This window comes from Malania oleifera, chromosome 7 (assembly GCF_029873635.1).
Source record: "Malania oleifera isolate guangnan ecotype guangnan chromosome 7, ASM2987363v1, whole genome shotgun sequence".
NCBI classification, from domain to species: Eukaryota; Viridiplantae; Streptophyta; class Magnoliopsida; order Santalales; family Ximeniaceae; genus Malania; species Malania oleifera.
In genome coordinates, this window is record NC_080423.1 from 88,231,744 (window position 1) to 88,237,743 (window position 6,000).

At 32.1% G+C, this 6,000-nt stretch overlaps 1 long non-coding RNA gene across 2 annotated transcripts in view; it reads left to right on the forward strand.

Annotated features, from left to right (window-relative positions):
• The window catches only part of LOC131160144 (uncharacterized), a 28,981-nt gene extending 23,620 nt beyond the window's left edge, over positions 1-5,361 (forward strand). The window contains exons 2-3 of one of the 2 annotated variants that reach the window (XR_009137938.1): positions 2,775-2,894; positions 5,121-5,361. This is a non-coding gene — a long non-coding RNA (uncharacterized LOC131160144). The remainder of the gene's footprint in view (positions 1-2,774; positions 2,895-5,120) is intronic. The other variant, XR_009137939.1, reaches the window with a different exon arrangement.
• Positions 5,362-6,000: the final 639 nt, after the last annotated feature.

A 6,000-nucleotide genomic window follows, 5' to 3' on the forward strand; every position in this document is an offset into this window, starting at 1 on the left:
CCTTTTATAACAATATATTACATATCACATGTTTCATCATTTCGAGTATGCACATTTCAATATTTCATATTTCCCTCATTTCATAAAACCCGTTCCATATTTTATATATTTCCACATTTCTCTATATACTTAAACATCAGTATTTCATACTTTCCCTGTTTTCATAAAAATCATTTCCATACATCCTTTTATCCCATTTCATTATTATCCAGAAATCGCAATTAACATTTCATCATTTTCATATGATCATATGCCACACAAATTTCATTTATTAATCATATCATAAGAATTTTAGGAAAAATACAATAATTCGTTTCGCATATAATTCACCCAGTATTTCACAAAAATTCCTGCTATAATTTATTCTCCTTACCTAACTTATTGAGTTGCACGCAATTTAATCCAAACCTACACTCACGGTGTTCCCAGCTCAACACCCAGAAATTTACATTTTCCCAAACAAAACTTCAGTATTATTTCATCTACTACACTTTTCTCAGTCCAGAAATACTAAATACCTTATAAAACTTAAAATAACCAACTTACCTAAATTTTGGGATGGTGCTCAAGTTGGCCTAACCAACGAACTACTCCAGTAGACTTGAAGAGAATCTTCCCAGGAGTAGTGTGGCGACTTTCAATCGTCGAACCGGTGAAGAACGAAGCCGAAAATCTAGAGAGAAGGTGAGGGAGTCAAAATTCTAGAGAGAGAGAGAGAGGGAATTTATATGCAGTTTCCAGCTAAAAAACTCGAGCTCAGCTTATTTATAAAGTGCGGATTCATCGACGAGACACGTCACCTTGTTGACGAGTTCATGAAAGGAGTTCATTGACGAACTTGTAACCCTCGTCAACGAACTTTAGGTTCTGCTAAACCCCTCTCAGTAAGTTCTCATTGACGAGACATGCGTCCGTGTTGACGAGCCTAAAAAGCTTGTTTGTCGACGAGCACTCTGCACTTGTCAATGAGACCCTGCTGAATACCCTTTTGAAAAATCATTTTCTCTCATTTCTTTTATTGTTTATTTGCTATAATTCTCTGAGTCTTTACAGTGACGGTTTATCATATTCGTCACTATTAGTCCATTAGTAGTGACGATTCGGATGCTTCATCACTACTAATTCTTTTCTTTCAATAAATAAAATAAATTTATTTCAAATTAGTAGTGACGGTTTGGAATATTTGTCACTATTAGTCCATTTGTAGTGACGGTTTGGAAGCTTCATCACTACTAGTTCTTTTAAAAAAAAAAAAAAAAAAAAATTCATTTCACACTAGTAGTGACGGTTATGGGATTCGTCATTACTAGTTCTTTTATTTACCGGGTTTTGACCCAATCTTCCTCATTTCCCTCCTTTCCCTTATCTCTTTCTTGCCTCCTCTCCCGATCCTCTCCTCCGGATTCTCCTCTGTCCGTCGCAGCGTTGTCGCCATTCGTTGCAGCTAGAGGGCCCATCGCCGTTCGCAGACCGTTGCATTTCGAGGGCCTGTCGTCGTTCGTTCATAGAACCCGTCGCCATCACAGCCCCTCGCCTTTGCCGTCACCAGGGAGGTTAGTATTTTTCGATATACTATTCCCGAAATCCCTTAAAAGGTCCTAGAATCTTTCGTTTGTTCATATCGTATTCACTCACCTTTCTATGAGTGCATCCCTGTATCATGTCTTCATTTCATAATTGTGTATAGGCATATTTTTAGGTTATATCGATTGATTCTTCCTTTCTAAAAGTCTCCTTCTCTCGTAGAAGGTGGATAGTTTTTTATGTGACTATATGTTATGATTTTTATGGAAGTCTTGGGCTAGTTTGATGCTTAGGATATTTATATGAATTAATTGGTTGCAGTATTTGAAATTTACTTTAATTAGTTTTTGGTATATGTTTGATTATCCTTTTGGGAAATTCGGGGCCTTGTTGATGCGAAGTATTCATTTTTGTTTGTTTGAAGGGCCTTAGGATCAGTTTAGTTGTGAAAAAACAATTTTTATTTTTTATTCAGTTTTCCAAAGAATTACAAAAGTTTCTCTCATTGTTTCAAGTTCTCTAACATTTTTCGTTTATTGTTTTCCAAGCTGTTCTTATATATGTTTGAAAACATGAAAGCAATGCAGCTTTTTCTTTTCACAATTCCTTTTTAAAGCTAAATAAAAAGTCAATTACCTAGAATTTTGTTTGAAGAAAGGAGTGAAAAAGAAAGTAGGTTGGAAACTTATTTTCCAAGTGCTTTCTTTTTATATTAGACATCATTAAAAATGAAATTTTGTACTAACATGATTAAGAACTTTGAAAATATAAAAATCAAATGTTAATGATAGGGAAAATCAAATTTTTGTTGTTTATTTACTAACATGATTAAGAATTTTTTTTTTCCAAAAAAAATTAAGTAATCTAGACTACCAAAGCAACAAGAATGATCATCTTGGATCACTCTTATTATGATATATAAAATCACATACTACCTAAAACCCATGAAAACACACATTCTTCTAATTAATATTAAACACCAAATTACAACTTTTCTTTTCTATCTACATTATATGCTCTGAAATTAATGAAAATACATGGTGCTTTCGGTTTCTACCTATATTTTGTGCTTCATTGTATCATTACGTTTTTATGGCTATTTCTGGATTCTATGCAGATGTTACTTACACAGATAAGGTAGGTAGATAAGTGTTCACTTTTTTTCTCCTTCTTGTGGCGTATTTTCGTTTTTTTGAAGGAGGACAAATGGAAATTGTGTTTTCAAGTATTTGATTTTTATTTGTCTCTAGGAGGAGTCCTAGGATATAAGCACTCAGGAGAAGATTGAAGTTGTTGGTAAAAAGAAAGAAGAAGGAAATGCATTGTTCAAGACTGATAAATATCTTAGAACTTCAAAGAGATATGAAAAGGTACATTTGGCCAGCTGAATTTCATGAGGATGAACCCAACTGAATTTCCAGTATACTGAATTGCATGCTTGAACTGAACGTCATCTGCATGGCTGATGTAGAATCTTATGAACTACATGCTGGTAGTTGATTAGGTTGTTTCATGTTTGGATTGAACACATGAGAACACACAGGGAAGCTGAACTTCATCCTTTGTGAGCTAGCCTAAATTTAACTATCTTAGGGATTCAAATGAATTGTATTTTTATTGTTTTCATGATTTGCAGGTTCGAGAAATGTTCTATTTATAGACGGCATGTTGCCGAAATGTCGTTAGAAATCTCATACATGACTACAATCATTAAAATGCATGCTAAAATGATTCCAATGTCCTGTATATTTTGAAAGGATGAGTAAATAAATGAATAATTGAATTTCATCCATTTAATGACACTAGAAATTAGTTTAATTTTGGGTGAAAGCCACGTGTGAATTTTTTTTTTTTTGAAAAAAAAAATTTTGAATGGAATCTGGTGTGGAAGACTACTATTAGGAATTAGTAACTAAGCCCATATTTTTTATGCAAAAAACATTACTGTCATGCAGCCCTGGAGTACTCCCACTGCACCCAATGATTAATTTAAAATAAAGAGTCTATTTTGATGGCTAACTTAAAGTAAAAATAAAGAAGGGTGGTTGGGAGGCTTTGTGTGAGCCCACAAAAGTGAATTGTATTGGAATTGAGCGACGACTTTTTTATTCTACTTATTAGTACAAGGCTACTCATTTTGCATCCTAAGAGCTGTGCTTTATAGACTTTAGATCGAGTTGAAATGTATACCCATTATGCATAGCGAAAGTGTAGGTGAGTTTGATCTCCTTATCATAAGCATTGCACAAACGTTGGAAATTTTCCTAAGAAGCCTTATTACCTTCTTTCCTTTCTGTCGTAATGTATGACTTGATGGGGAACAACAATCAAATTAACGTGAGGGTAGAATATGATCTCTTTGTTCCTTAAATATTGACATGAGAAAATGCTACTTATCTTGCCTACTTTCCCTTTATGTTGCTAAAATTAGGGATAAATTTGATCTTTTAGGTGTTGACATTAAGAAGATCATTCCTGCATAGGGTGTTGGACTATGAAGATGAATTCTTTGTATTGCTGATGTTGGTTCTTGAAACTCACAGCTTGCGAACTACAAGCTTTCATCTTTCAAACCCTTGATAGTTATTGCTTCATTAAAAAATTCTTAACCCCACCACCCTTGGCGGTAATTTAAAAAACCAAGATCTTTGTTTGCTACTACTAGAATACATACTTGTGTTGAACGCCAACTGCATGACTGATGCAGTATATTGTGAATTGCATGTTGGCAGTGGATTTAGGTTGTTGCATGCTTTAAATGATTTATTTGATGAAAACAACCAGGTTTCAAGTACATGTTTTATGAGAAAATGTCAAATTTACAGACGGTGGCTCCTTGCAACAATAAGGTGCTTCTTCTTATACACTGTCATGTTAAGATCTTAGTTCAACTAATCTCATAAAATTCTTTGTGCTTTGTTTTAGAAACTATTGGAGCTAGTAAAAATTGAACGTTGGGGTGTCATGAATTTTTTAGCTTGATGTGATATCTGTGGTCTTGTGAGAGATTAATCAAATGTGGAGAAATGAAAGGAATTCTAAGTTTTATTATTATGTTTTCTGCAATATAAGAGACGATGATATTATATTATTGAACTACTGGAATACATGCTTGTGTTGAACGCCAACTGCATGGCTGATGCAGTATATTGTGAATTATATGCTGGTTGTGGATTTAGGTTGTTGTATGTTTGAAATGATTTATTTGTTGAAAACAATCAGGTTTCAGGTATAGATTTTATGGGAAAATGTCTAATTTACAGAAGGCATGCTGTTAAAATTTTATTATTTAATGTTTATTATATGAAGTTCTGATGCACTTATAAAATTCATTACTGGTTGGATTATTGTGTACTGTTTATTGTAAACACTCAGGTTTGGAGCATATCTCTATGGAAAATGTCCTATTTACAAACCAAATGCTGCCAAAATTTTTCTAAACTGATAAAACTTAGCTATTTAAAATTGTATCATTTTTTTTTAACTATGTTCGAATATCTAATTTTGTTTGTTTTTAAATCATTGATACTTATAATATGTATACATATATGTTCAAAAATCATATACTAATATTTTTTATAATTCTTGATTTGTAGGGTTTGCGGCTGTTACAACATCAGCACGATGTCATGCACCACAGTCAAATGCAGCTTTTGATTATTTTTTTAATATTTTTTTTATCTGAACAGATATAATTTCTTTATTTGAATTTGAATTTTCATAATGTATCTGTATTTGAATTTGAATTTGAATTTTGAATTTTTTTTGTTATCTAAACATATGGAATTTTTGTATTCTAATTGAATTTCAATAATATATTTGTATTTGAATTTCAAATTTGAATTAGAGTTTTCAATAATTTATGAATTTTTTTTTGTAATTATGGTTTAATGTTATGTGTGTGAAAATGTAATTATAGATTTTTACAAGAATTAATGATTAAAAAATAATAATAATAATTTTAAATTATTAGTGATGGTTTCAAAATCGTGACTAATAAATGTCATTTTTAAGTATTGGTGACGAATTTCAAAACCATCACTACTATCAGGAAAGTAGTGACGAATTTTAAAATTGTCACTAATAAAAGAATAGTAGTGACGAATATTAAAATCGTCGCTAATATTGAACTAGTAGTGACGAAGTTCAAACCCATCACTAATAGCAGATTAGTAGTGACGAATTCTATGTTCGTCACTATTACTCTAGTATTAGTGACGTTTTGAAATTCGCCACTACTAGTTTACTATTAGTGATGATTTTGAGCTGAGTCAATGTAGAATTTATAGTGACGGTACAAGTGTTTTAGTGATGGTTATAATCCGTCATTAATATTCTATTAGCGGTGACGAATTTTAAAATTCGTCACTAATAATTATTAGTAACCGCAGTTATGACAACTATTTCAAAACTGTCACTAATACTTAGAAAACCGTCACTAAAACTATTAGTGACGATTTTGATCTTTCACTAATA